Genomic DNA, 14,437 nt, shown 5'->3' on the forward strand with positions numbered 1-14,437 from the left:
ATCTGACTACTGCTCCATCCATACATTTCAAAGTCTCGTTATTGGGATCACCAGAGGTCCCCCAGTGGTCATTGCCCACCCAATCTGGAAGTTATCACTCTTCCATTGCATAGGTGAAAAAACTTTAAGCTGCATTTATACTGAAAGATAATCGTGAAGTATTATTCTTAAAAACCTTTGTATCACGATTATATTCCACGCAAACAGACTGATGATTAACCAATGAACGAGGAAAAAAAATGGTGTAATTATCTTTTGCACAGCGCAAAAAACAAAAATAGTTCTCGTCAGTACTTAGTCCTGCGAAACCTGCCAAGAACAATGGCAGCCACCAATCCATTACATACCACTCAGTGCGCATCATTTACTTTGGTTTGCCCAGGTAAATGGGCTATTAAACAGCTCTGGATTGGTAAAGGTTTACCTGAATAGTGGTCATTCTGCAGCCGATTGGTCTGCATCACGAATCATGTGCCTCTAACAGCGGGGGGGGCAGGGGTGTTGGCATTTATCCCTCCGTCAGGGGCAATATGTTTCATAACGAGTTTAGGGGCATTGCGTCTGTCCGGCACAGGCTAGAAAATTGGCTATATTTTCCTTTTTAAAAAATTTCAATGCTCTAAAAGTGATCAGTTACCTTAATAGGAATGTAATAAATGAGAATACACATAATCAGGTGGAAAAAAAATGTTTAATAACCAGAAAAGTAATCTGTTTCTATGTCTTGAGCATCCTCTTCACTCTCTCCATCTTGATCTGTATCAGACACATCTGGACATTCTTCCACATCATCTTATGAATCAATGTCACTTTCTTCCCCTAAAACTTCTAGCTGTAAGTGGTCTGTCTCATCAACAAGCAGTATATTTTGCACTTGCTCAACATGAAGGGCATTGGACAAGTCAAATATTCTCCTCGCCATTTCAGAAGAAAAGCTGAAGCAAGAAAGGGAATATGTGTTAGGGCGCAATGTGCCTGAGAAGCACACTCTTATTTCTAACAAAACCTTCTATGACAAATCCACAAATTTAGCACTAGCTAGTCATAAAACAAGCTAAAAAAACAATTGGGATGAATAAAAACAGCAAATTCTAACCGTCAAAGGTGTGATGCATTCAGGGGCAATGAGCCGGAGAAGCCAAAACACTGATATCTGATCTCCTGCAGCTCTGCAGCACAAGAGGCTTCTCAGGTTTCACACAGCCTTTAACCCCTTAATCCCGTATGACGTACTATCCCGTCAAGGTGACCTGGGACTTAATTCCCGGTGACGGGATAGTACGTCATACGCGATCGGCCGCGCTCACGGGGGGAGCGCGGCCGATCGCGGCCGGGTGTCAGCTGCCTATCGCAGCTGACATCCGGCACTATGTGCCAGGAGCGGTCACGGACCGCCCCCGGCACATTAACCCCCGGCACACCGCGATCAAACATGATCGCGATGTGCCGGCGGTATAGGGAAGCATCGCGCAAGGAGGGGGCTCCCTGCGTGCTTCCCTGAGACCCCCGGAGCAACGCGATGTGATCGCGTTGCTCCGAGGGTCTCCTACCTCCTTCCTCCCTGCAGGTCCCGGATCCAAGATGGCCGCGGCATCCGGGTCCTGCAGGGAAGGAGGTGGCTTACCGAGTGCCTGCTCAGTGCAGACACTTGGTAAGCCTGCAGCCCTGCACAGCAGATCGCAGATCTGGCAGAGTGCTGTGCACACTGCCAGATCATCGATCTGTGATGTCCCCCCCTGGGACAAAGTAAAAAAGTTTAAAAAAAATTTTTCCACATGTGTAAAAAGAAAAAAAAAAAAAAATCCTAAATAAATAATAAAAAAATATATATTATTCCCATAAATACATTTCTTTATCTAAATTAAAAAAAAAACAATAAAAGTACACATATTTAGTATCGCCGCGTCCGTAACGACCCAACCTATAAAACTGCCCCACTAGTTAACCCCTTCAGTAAACACCGTAAGAAAAAAAAAAAAAAACGAGGCAAAAAACAACGCTTTATTACCATACCGCCGAACAAAAAGTGGAATAACACGCGATCAAAAAGACTGATATAAATAATCATGGTACCGCTGAAAACGTCATCTTGTCCCGCAAAAAACAAGCCGCCATACAGCATCATCAGCAAAAAATAAAAAAGTTATAGTCCTGAGAATAAAGCGATACCAAAATAATTATTTTTTCTATAAAATAGTTTTTATCGTATAAAAGCGCCAAAACATAAAAAAATTATATAAATGAGGTATCACTGTAATCATACTGACCCGAAGAATAAAACTGCTTTATCAATTTTACCAAACGTGGAACGGTATAAACGCCTCTCCCAAAAGAAATTCATGAATAGCAGGTTTTTGGTCATTCTGCCTCACAAAAATCGGAATAAAAAGTGATCAAAAACGGTCACGTGTCCGAAAATGTTACCAATAAAAACGTCAACTCGTCCCGCAAAAAACAAGACCTCACATGACTCTGTGGAGCAAAATGTGGAAAAATTATAGGTCTCAAAATGTGGAGACGCAAAAACTTTTTTGCTATAAAAAGCGTCTTTTAGTGTGTGACAGCTGCCAATCATAAAAATTCGATATAAAAAACGCTATATAAGTAAATCAAACCCTCCTTCATCACCCCCTTAGTTAGGGAAAAATAATAAAATTAAAAAAATGTATTTATTTCCATTTTCCCATTAGGGCTAGGGTTAAGGTTAGGGTTAGGGCTAGAGTTAGGGTTAGGGCTAGGGTTCGGGTTGGGGCTAAAGTTAGGGTTAGGGCTAGGGTTAGGGTTAGGGCTAGGGTTGGAGGTAAAGTTAGGGTTAGGGTTGGGGCTAAAGTTAGGGTTAGGTTTTGAATTACATTTACGGTTTGGATTAGGGTTGGGATTAGAATTATGGGTGTGTCAGGGCTAGGGGTGTGGTTAGGGTTACTGTTGGGATTAGGGTTAGGGGTGTGTTTGGGTTAGGGTTTCAGGTACAATTGGGGAGTTTCCACTGTTTAGGCACATCAGGGCTCTCCAAACGCGACATGGCGTCCAATCTCAATTCCAGCCAATTCTGTGTTGAAAAAGTAAAACAGTGCTCCTTTCCTTCCGAGCTCTCCCGTGCGCCCAAAAAGGGGTTTACCCCAACATATGGGTTATCAGCGTACTCGGGACAAATTGAACAACAACTTCTGGGGTCCAAGTTCTCTTGTTATCCTTGGGGAAAATTAAAAATTTGGGGGGCTAAAAATCATTTTTGTGAGAAAAAAAAAAGATGTTTTATTTTCACGGCTCTGCGTTATAAACTGTAGTGAAACACTTGGGGGTTCAAAATTCTCACAACACATCTAGATAAGTTCCTTGGGAGGTCTAGTTTCCAATATGGGGTCACTTGTGGGGGGTTTGTACTGTTTGGGTACATCAGGGGCTCTGCAAATGCAACATGATGCCTGCAGACCAATCCATTTAAGTCTGCATTCCAAATGGCGCTCCTTCCCTTCCGAGCTCTGTCATGCGCCCAAACAGTGGTTCCCCCCCCACATATGGGGTATCAGCGTACTCAGGACAAATTGGACAACAAATTTTGGGGTCCAATTTATTCTGTTACCCTTGTAAAAATACAAAGCTGGGGGCTAAAAAATCATTTTTGTGAAAAAAAAATATATATATATTTTCACGGCTCTGCGTTATAATCTGTAGTGAAACACTTGGGGGTTCAAAGCTCTCAAAACACATCTAGATTGGGGTCCAATTTCTTCTCTTACCCTTGGGAAAATAAAAAATTGGGGGCGAAAAGATAATTTTTCTGAAAAAATATGATTTTTTATTTTTACGGCTCTGCATTATAAACTTCTGTGAAGCACTTGGTGGGTCAAAGTGCTCACCACACATCTAGATAAGTTCCTTAGTGGGTCTACTTTCCAAAATGGTGTCACTTGTAGGGGGTTTCAATGTTTAGGCACATCAGGGGCTCTCCAAACGCAACATGGCGTCCCATCTCAATTCCAGTCAATTTTGCATTGAAAAGTCAAATGGCGCTCCTTTCCTTCCGAGCTCTGCCATGCGCCCAAACAGTGGTTTACCCCCCACATATGGGGTATCAGCGTACTCAGGACAAATTGTACAATTTCCATTGTCCATTTTCTCCTGTTACCCTTGGTAAAATAAAACAAATTGGAGCTGAAATAAATTTTGTGTGAAAAAAAGTTAAATGTTCATTTTTATTTAAACATTCCAAAAATTCCTGTGAAACACCTGAAGGGTTAATAAACTTCTTGAATGTGGTTTTGAGCACCTTGAGAGGTGCAGTTTTTAGAATGGTGTCACACTTGGGTATTTTCTATCATATAGACCCCTCAAAATGACTTCAAATGAGATGTGGTCCCTAAAAAAAAAAATGGTGTTGTAAAAATGAGAAATTGCTGGTCAACTTTTAACCCTTATAACTCCGTCACAAAAAAAAATTTTGGTTCCAAAATTGTGCTGATGTAAAGTAGACATGTGGAAAATGTTTCTTATTAAGTATTTTGCGTGACATATGTCTGTGATTTAAGGGCATAAAAATTCAAAGTTGGAAAATTGCGAAATTTTCAAAATTTTCGCCAAATTTCAATTTTTTTCACAAATAAACGCAAGTTATATCGAATAAATGTTACCACTAACATGAAGTACAATATGTCACGAGAAAACAATGTCAGAATCGCCAAGATCCGTCAAAGCGTTCCAGAGTTATAGCCTCATAAAGGGACAGTGGTCAGAATTGTAAAAATTGGCCCGGTCATTAACGTGCAAACCACCCTCGGGGCTTAAGGGGTTAAAGTTAGGAAGGTACTGGGAGGAGGGGGTTTCCCAGACAAACCACTGAAAATAGAGAAATGAAACTAAAGGTACAGTACCTTCACACTGAACAACTTAACAACGATAACGATAGCGATCCGTGACATTGCAGCGTCCTGGATAGCGATATCGTTGTGTTTGACAAACGCAGCAGAGATCTGGATCCCACTGTGATATCGTTGGTCGGAGCTAGAAGTCCAGAACTTTATTTGGTCGTCAGATCGGGATGTATCGTTGTGTTTGACAGCAAAAGCAACTATGCCAGCAATGTTTTACAATGGTAACCAGGGTAAATATCGGGTTACTAAGCGCAGGGCCGCGCTTAGTAACCCGATATTTACCCTGGTTACCATTGTAAAAGTAAAAAAAAAAAAAAACAGTACATACTCACCTTCTGATGTCTGTCACGTCCCCCGGCGTCCGCGCTGCTGCTCAGAGCTTCCTGCACTGAATGTGTCAGTGCCGGCCGTAAAGCAAAGCACAGCGGTGATGTCACCGCTCTGCTTTAGGGCCGGCGCTTACACAGTGCAGGGAAGCGGACGCCGCGACAGACACCGGAATGTAAGTATGTAGTGTTTGGGGTTTTTTTACATTTACACTGGTAACCAGGGTAAACATCGGGTTACTAAGCGCGGCCCTGCGCTTAGTAACCCGATGTTTACCCTGGTTACCCGGGGACTTCGGCATCGTTGGTCGCTGGAGAGCTGTCTGTGTGACAGCTCTCCAGCGACCACACAACGACGAAACAGCGACGCTGCAGCGATCGGCATCGTTGTCTATATCGCTGCAGCGTCGCTTAATGTGACGGTACCTTTAGTGAGCTGCGCCTGTCAGATTAGTTGCCCCTGACGGAGGGTTAACACACACGGGCAGGAGGCGTTATTCCACTTGCACAACTGTGTGCCAGTGACGTGATTACTGGGCACCGATGAGTGCCAGCCACGTGCCTCATTACTATCCTCCCGTGAAAGCCAGCGTTTAGCTGGCTTTCATAGGAGATCATGATTTCACTATAAATAGCAGTGTATGTAAAGCACAAGTGATCAAATTATTGCAGCGGCAATATTAAATATAGTAAAAAGTGATAAAGCTTTGGAATTATAATGAAACGGTTGATTTTAACTTTTTTTTTTAAGTAAAGCAATAAAGAAAGCCACATTTGATATCGCTGCGTCCGTAATTGTCCGATCTATCAAAATGCAAATTAAATTAATCCAATCAGAAAACGGTGTAACGAGAAATAAAATCAAAAAGACAAAATTATGGTTTATCGACTACCAAAACACTTGAAAACATCATATCTATCCCAAAATGGGGTCAGTAAAGACATAAGTTCAGGGAGTGTAAAAAAAACAAAACCAAACACAAACAACACGCAAGCCCTCGTACAGTCCCATATCCCAAAAATGGTGACCAAAAAAAAAATTTAAAATCACCACTTAAAACAATAAATTAATAAATATGCTTGGTATCTACGTTCTCGTACTGACCTGGAGGATCATACTGCCAGTCAGTTTTACCATATAGTGAACTTAGTAATTTAAAGAAAAAAATAATAATTTTGGCCTCAATTCATTTAGACTTTACACAATGTAAGGATTAATAGTTACTGCAGACTCGTGTGGTGTAAAACATGGACAACCCCTTTAACCCCTTCATGACCCAGCCTATTTTGACCTTAATGACCTGGCCATTTTTTGCAATTCTGACCAGTGTCCCTTTATGAGGTAATAACTCAGGAACGCTTCAACGGATCCTAGCGATTCTGAGATTGTTTTTTTAGTGACATATTGGGCTACATGTTAGTGGTAAATTTAGGTCAATAATTTCTGCGTTTATTTGTGGAAAAAAAACGGAAATTTGGCGAAAATTTCGCAATTTTCACATTTTGAATTTTTATTCTGTTAAACCAGAGAGTTATGTGACACAAAATAGTTAATAAATAACATTTCCCACATGTCTACTTTACATCAGCACAATTTTGGAAACAAAATTTTTTTTGCTAGGAAGTTATAAGGGTTAAAATTTGACCAGTGATTTCTCATTTTTACAACAAAATTTACAAAACCATTTTTTTTTAGGGACCACCTCACATTTGAAGTCAGTTTGAGGGGTCTATATGGCTGATATTACCCAAAAGTGACACCATTCTAAAAACTGCACCCCTCAAGGTGCTCAAAACCACATTCAAGAAGTTTATTAACCCTTCAGGTGTTTCACAGCAGCAGAAGCAACATGGAAGGAAAAAATGAACATTTAACTTTTTAGTCACAAAAATGATCTTTTAGCTACAATTTTTTTTATTTTCCCAAGGGTAAAAGGAGAAACTGGACCACGAACGTTGTTGTCCAATTTGTCCTGAGTAGGCTGATACCTCATATGTGGGGGTAAACCACTGTTTGGGCACAAGACAGGGCTTGGAAGGGAAGGAGCGCCATTTGACTTTTTGAATGAAAAATTGGCTCCAATCTCTAGCGGACACCATGTCGCGTTTGGAGAGCCCCTGTGTGCCTAAACATTGGAGCTTCCCCACAAGTGACCCCATTTTGGAAACTAGACGCCCCAAGGAACTTATCTAGATGCATAGTGAGCACTTTAAACCCCCAGGTGCTTCACAAATTGATCCGTAAAAATGAAAAAGTACTTTTTTTTTTTTTCACAAAAAAAATTCTTTTTGCCTCAATATTTTCATTTTCACATGGGCAACAGGATAAAATGGATCCTAAAATTTGTTGAGCAATTTCTCCTGAGTACACCGATACCTCACATGTGGGGGTAAACCACTGTTTGGGCACATGATAAGGCTCGGAAGGGAAGGAGCACCATTTGACTTTTTGAATGAAAAATTATCTCCATCGTTAGAGGACACCATGTCGCGTTTGGAGAGCCCCTGTGTGCCTAAACATTGGAGCGCTCCCACAAGTGACCCCATTTTGGCAACTAGACGGCCCAAGGAACTTATCTAGATGCATAATGAGCACTTTAAACCCCCAGGTGCTTCACAGATTATAACGCAGAGCCGTGAAAATAAAAATAATTTTTCTTTCCTCAAAAATGAATTTTTAGCCCGGAATTTTTTATTTTCCCAAGTGTAACAGCAGAAATTTGACCCCAAATGTTGTTGTCCAGTTTGTCCTGAGTACGCTGATACTCCATATGTAGGGGTAAACCACTGTTTGAGCGCACGGCAGGGCTCGGAAGGGAAGGCACACCATTTGGCTTTTTGCATGGAAAATTAGCTCCAATCATTAGCGGACACCATGTCGCATTTGTAGAGCCCCTGTGTGCCTAAACATTGGAGCTCCCCCACAAGTGACCCCATTTTGGAAACTAGACCTCCCAAGGAACTAACCTAGATGTGTGGTGAGCACTTTGAAGTGCTTCACAGAAGTTTATAAGGCAGAGCCATGAAAATAAAAAATAATTTTTCTTTTCTCAAAAATGATTTTTTAGCCCACAATTTTTTATTTTTCCAAGGGTTACAGGAGAAATTTGACCACCAAACGTTGTTGTCCAGTTTCTCCTGAGTACGCCGATACCCCATATGTGGGGGTAAACCACTGTTTGGGCACATGCCGGGGCTCGGAAGTGAAGTAGTGACGTTTTGAAATGCAGACTTTGATGGAATGCTCTGCGGGCGTCACGTTGCGTTTGCTGAGCCACTGATGTGCCTAAACAGTAGAAACCCCCCACAAGTGACCCCATTTTGGAAACTAGACCCCCAAAGGAACTTATCTAGATGTGTGGTGAGCACTTTGAACCCCCAAGTGCTTCACAAAAGTTTATAACGCAGAGCTGTGAAAATAAAAAATAATTCTTCTTTCCTCAAAAATAATTTTTTAGCCCGCAATTTTTTATTTTCCCAAGGGTTACAGGAGAAATTGGACCCCAAAAGTTGTTGTTTAGTTTCTCCTGAGTACGCTGGTACCCCATATGTGGGGGTAAACCACTGTTTGGGCACACGTCGGGACTCTGAAGGGAGAGAGCACCATTTGACTTTTCCAACGCAAGATTGGCTGGAATTAATGGTGGCGCCATCTCGCATTTGGAGACCCCCTGATGTGCCTAAACAGTGGAAACCCCTCAATTCTAACTCCAACACTAACCCCAACACACCCCTAACCCTAATCCCAACCCTAACCACAACCCTAACCCCAACACACCCCTAACCCTAGTCTTAACCCTAATTCCAACCCTAACCCTAAGGCTATGTGCCCACGTTGCGAACTTGTGTGCGGATTTTTCGCACCGTTTTTGAAAAATCCGCAGGTAAAACGCACTGCGCTTTACCTGCGGATTTACCGCGGATTTCCAATGTTTTTTGTGTGTATTTCACGTGCGGATTCCTATTATGGAGCAGGTGTAAAACGCTGCAGAATCCGCACAAAGAATTGACATGCTGCGGAAAATACAACGCAGCGTTTCCGTGCTGTATTTTCCGCACCATGGGCACAGCGGATTTGGTTTTCCATAGGTTTACGTGGTACTGTAAACGTGATGGAAAACTGCTACGAATCCGCAGCGACCAATCCGCTGAGGATCCGCACCGTGTGCACATAGCCCAATTCTAACCCTAATTCCAACCCTAGCCCTAATTGTAACCCTAACCCTAATTGCAACCCTAACCCTAATTGCAACCCTAGCCCTTATTCTAACCCTAGCCCTTCTTCTAACCCTAACCCTTATTCTAACCCTAACCCTTATTCTAACCCTAACCCTTATTCTAACCCTAACTGCAACCCTAACCCTAAGTGCAACCCTAACCCCAAGTGCAACCCTAACCCCAAGTGCAACCCTAACCCTAAGTGCAACCCTAACCCTAAGTGCAACCCTAACCCTAAGTGCAACCCTAACCCTAAGTGCAACCCTAACCCCTAACCCTACCCCCTAACCCTAACGGAAAAAGAAAAAAGAAAATTTCTGTATTTTATTATTGTCCCTACCTATGGGGGTGATAAAGGGGGGTGTTTATTTACTATTTTTTTTATTTTGATCGCTGTGATAGAACTTATCACAGCGATCAAAATGTACCTGGAAAGAATCTGCCGGTCGGCAGATTCGGCGGGCGCACTGCGCATGCGCCCGCCATTTTGGAAGATGGCGGCGACCAAGGAGAAGACCGAGGACACCGGGAGGGACATGGGAGCTCGGTAAGTATGGGGGGGGTGCGATCGGAGTACGGGGGGATCGGAGCACGGGGGGGCAGACAGGAGGACGGGGGAGCGGACAGGAGGACGGAGGGGAGCATGGGACATGGCAGGACGGAGAGATCGGTGGCGGGGCAGATCAGGGTCTCCAGCCATGGCAGATGCTATTGCAGCATCGGCCAAGACTGGATTGTAATATTTCACCAATTTTCATAGGTGAAATATTACAGATTGCTCTGATTGGCTGTTGAAAGTGAAACAGCCAATCAGAGCGATCGTAGCCATGGGGGGCGAAGCCACCCCCCCTGGGCTGAAGTACCACTCCCCCTGTCCCTGTAGGTCGGGTGAAATTGGAATTAGCCCTTTCACCCGGCCTGCAGGGACGCGATCATTCTGTGACACAGCATATGCGTCACAGGTCGGATTGGCACAGACTTTCATGACGCATACGCTGTGTCACAGGTCGGGAAGGGGTTAAACCGTACCTGTTATTTCAGGTGACTTGTCGTAAGTGTGTGCACATGAGAAAACACTAAATCAGGCCATTATATGACTAGTAGCCATCATTTTACATCAGTTATCCTTTCTACAGGCTAGACTTTAATTCTCAGTTCTCTGAGCTATTGAGTTGCTGCTAGATCCCATATTCCCATACACTGCACCCACAGACAGGAATCCCTGGTGTCCATGTAGCACATGTTCAGAAGCCACAGAACTCGCTGTCTGCTGCAGCCACACACAACACTTATTCACTGTGGCAACTGCATAAAACTGGAGAGAGGAATGTGTGCGAATAACTCATTTCTTAGTTCAGAAAGTGATTGCACTGGGCTCTGGGCACCGTCAATCAACAAAGTGGCAAAACAGCGCACTGATCGTTTAGTGCACCCTCATTTATTTTTTTGGTAACTAAATTGAAAACTAGACCCTGTACTACAGATTAGCTTTAATTCAGTTTTGGTAGTGACAGACTACCTTTCATAGACTTTCTGAATTGCTCAAGAAGAGATGGATATTAGCAATTTTTCAGACTATATGATGAGATTAGCAGGCAGTAGATTGGAAGTGGCTCATAAGTGCAGAAAGTAACATTTCTCCATTGAGATGCATTACAGTTTCTTATCTTCACTTGTAGAACTGATTAATGCCACATTTGTTGAAATTACAAGGACCACAATAATTAAAAGGAACAGGTCACGCTGCATATGTAGTTTGGTCTGTAGACATCATGATACAGAGAAGGAGAATCTGAGCAGAATTATATAAGAGGTTTGTTGGAGAAGTTTCAGTGACTTGGATTTTATTCATTGAAATCCCTGGTGTTTTGGGTATACAGCAATCCAGTGGGCGGTCCTACTAGTGATTGACAGCTATCTCTGCTTGCAGTCAGGGGGTAGACTGTCAAACAGAGTTGGACCACCCACTGGACTCAGTAAAACTTATATCAATCTGATCATTACATCCTGCCTGCAGATCAGATACCATTTTTAACTTGGCAGATTCCCTTTAACCCCTTCACCCCCAAGGGTGGTTTGCACGTTAATGACCGGGCCAATTTTTACAATTCTGACCACTGTCCCTTTATGAGGCTATAACTCTGGAACGCTTTGACGGATCTTGGCGATTCTGACATTGTTTTCTCGTGACATATTGTACTTCATGTTAGTGGTAAAATTTATTCGATATAACTTGCGTTTATTTGTGAAAAAAATGGAAATTTGGCGAAAATTTTGAAAATTTTGCAATTTTCCAACTTTGAATTTTTATGCCCTTAAATCACAGACATATGTCACGCAAAATACTTAATAAGTAACATTTCCCACATGTCTACTTTACATCAGTACAATTTTGGAACCAAAATTTTTTTTTGTGACGGAGTTATAAGGGTTAAAAGTTGACCAGCAATTTCTCATTTTTACAACACCATTTTTTTTTAGGGACCACATCTCATTTGAAGTCATTTTGAGGGGTCTATATGATAGAAAATACTCAAGTGTGACACCATTCTAAAAACTGCACCCCTCAAGGTGCTCAAAACCACATTCAAGAAGTTTATTAACCCTTCAGGTGTTTCACAGGAATTTTTGGAATGTTTAAATAAAAATGAACATTTAACTTTTTTTCACACAAAATTTATTTCAGCTCCAATTTGTTTTATTTTACCAAGGGTAACAGGAGAAAATGGACCCCCACAGTTGTTGTACAATTTGTCCTGAGTACGCTGATACCCCATATGTGGGGGTAAACCACTGTTTGGGCGTATGGCAGAGCTCGGAAGGAAAGGAGCGCCATTTGACTTTTCAATGCAAAATTGACTGGAATTGAGATGGGACGCCATGTTGCGTTTGGAGAGCCCCTGATGTGCCTAAACACTGAAACCCCCTACAAGTGACACCATTTTGGAAAGTAGACCCCCTAAGGAACTTATCTTGATGTGTGGTGAGCACTTTGACCCACCAAGTGCTTCACAGAAGTTTATAATGCAGAGCCGTAAAAATAAAAAATCATATTTTTTCACAAAAATGATCTTTTCGCCCCCAATTTTTTATTTCCCCAAGGGTAAGAGAAGAAATTGGACCCCAAAAAATGTTGTGCAATTTGTCCTGAGTACGATGATACCCCATATGTGGGTGTAAACCATTGTTTGGGCGCATGGCAGAGCTTGGAAGGGAAGGAGCGCCATTTGACTTTTCAATGCAAAATTGACTGGAATTGAGATGGGACGCCATGTTGCGTTTGGAGAGCCCCTGATGTGCCTAAACATTGAAACTCCCTACAAGTGACACCATTTTGGAAAGTAGACCCCCTAAGGAACTTATCTAGATGTGTGGTGAGCACTTTGACCCACCAAGTGCTTCACAGAAGTTTATAATGCAGAGCCGTAAAAATAAAAAATCATATTTTTTCACAAAAATGATCTTTTCGCCCCCAATTTTTTATTTTCCCAAGGGTAAGAGAAGAAATTGGACCCCAAAAAATGTTGGCCAATTTGTCCTGAGTACGCTGATACCCCATATGTGGGTGTAAACCATTGTTTGGGCGCATGGCAGAGCTTGGAAGGGAAGGAGCGCCATTTGACTTTTCAATGCAAAATTGACTGGAATTGAGATGGGACGCCATGTTGCGTTTGGAGAGCCCCTGATGTGCCTAAACATTGAAACTCCCTACAAGTGACACCATTTTGGAAAGTAGACCCCCTAAGGAACTTATCTAGATGTGTGGTGAGCACTTTGACCCACCAAGTGCTTCACAGAAGTTTATAATGCAGAGCCGTAAAAATAAAAAATCATATTTTTTCACAAAAATGATCTTTTTGCCCCCAATTTTTTATTTTCCCAAGGGTAAGAGAAGAAATTGGACCCCAAAAATTGTTGTGCAATTTGTCCTGAGTACGCTGATACCCCATATGTGGGTGTAAACCATTGTTTGGGCGCATGGCAGAGCTTGGAAGGGAAGGAGCGCCATTTGACTTTTCAATGCAAAATTGACTGGAATTGAGATGGGACGCCATGTTGCGTTTGGAGAGCCCCTGATGTGCCTAAACATTGAAACTCCCCACAAGTGACACCATTTTGGAAAGTAGACCCCCTAAGGAACTTATCTAGATGTGTGGTGAGCACTTTGACCCACCAAGTGCTTCACAGAAGTTTATAATGCAGAGCCGTAAAAATAAAAAATCATATTTTTTCACAAAAATGATCTTTTTGCCCCCAATTTTTTATTTTCCCAAGGGTAAGAGAAGAAATTGGACCCCAAAAAATGTTGGCCAATTTGTCCTGAGTACGCTGATACCCCATATGTGGGTGTAAACCATTGTTTGGGCGCATGGCAGAGCTTGGAAGGGAAGGAGCGCCATTTGACTTTTCAATGCAAAATTGACTGGAATTGAGATGGGACGCCATGTTGCGTTTGGAGAGCCCCTGATGTGCCTAAACATTGAAACTCCCTACAAGTGACACCATTTTGGAAAGTAGACCCCCTAAGGATCTTATCTAGATGTGTTTTGAGAGCTTTGAACCCCCAAGTGTTTCACTACAGATTATAACGCAGAGCCGTGAAAATAATTTTTATTTTTTTTCTCAAAAATGATTTTTTAGCACCCAGCTTTGTATTTTTACAAGGGTAACAGAATAAATTGGACCCCAAAATTTGTTTTCCAATTTGTCCTGAGTACGCTGATACCCCATATGTGGGGGGGAACCACTGTTTGGGCGCATGACAGAGCTCGGAAGGGAAGGAGCGCCATTTGGAATGCAGCCTTAAATGGATTGGTCTGCAGGCGTCACGTTGCATTTGCAGAGCCCCTGATGTACCCAAACAGTACAAACCCCCCACAAGTGACCCCATATTGGAAACTAGACCTCCCAAGGAACTTATCTAGATGTGTTGTGAGAACTTTGAACCCCCAAGTGTTTCACTACAGTTTATAACGCAGAGCCGTGAAAATAAAACATCTTTTTTTTTCCCACAAAAATGAT

General features: G+C 42.4%; 1 protein-coding gene across 2 annotated transcripts in view; it reads right to left on the reverse strand.

Annotated features, from left to right (window-relative positions):
- Positions 1-14,437, reverse strand: part of TDRD9 (tudor domain containing 9) — a 395,302-nt gene that overhangs the window by 333,979 nt on the left and 46,886 nt on the right. The window lies entirely within an intron of this gene.

Source organism: Ranitomeya variabilis, chromosome 1 (genome assembly GCF_051348905.1).
Source record: "Ranitomeya variabilis isolate aRanVar5 chromosome 1, aRanVar5.hap1, whole genome shotgun sequence".
NCBI lineage: Eukaryota > Metazoa > Chordata > Amphibia > Anura > Dendrobatidae > Ranitomeya > Ranitomeya variabilis.